Raw genomic sequence first — 362 nt, 5'->3', positions numbered from 1 at the left:
TTTAGGTGTCATGCCTCAAGGCCACATCTACAGCCAGCTCTTGGGGCAGGCAAAGGAGCTGTGCAGGAATGGGTCTCCTCTAAATATGAAGAGAATGGGGTCCAAAAAGCCTGACTGCAGAGCTGAGAGCCCATCCTTCAGCCTGGCAGGGGAGTGGGGGGACATAAATCAGGAACGTGATTGGGTGCCAATGAGAGAGAAGAGCAGATACCATCATCTGCTACCCCTCAACTCTCCAACCAACATCCATCAGCTCCAACTGTGGGAACCTCCCTGCCCATGCCAGGCTCTCTCCACTCTCCTTCCCCGCAACTTCTCCACCTGTGCCCGGCAGATAGACCCCAAAAACCCCAGACCTCAGG

This window comes from Apaloderma vittatum, unplaced genomic scaffold (assembly GCF_000703405.1).
Source record: "Apaloderma vittatum isolate BGI_N311 unplaced genomic scaffold, ASM70340v1 scaffold3657, whole genome shotgun sequence".
Lineage (NCBI taxonomy): Eukaryota > Metazoa > Chordata > Aves > Trogoniformes > Trogonidae > Apaloderma > Apaloderma vittatum.
The sequence above is the reverse complement of the archived record's forward strand: the minus strand, read 5'-3'. Positions refer to the sequence as shown.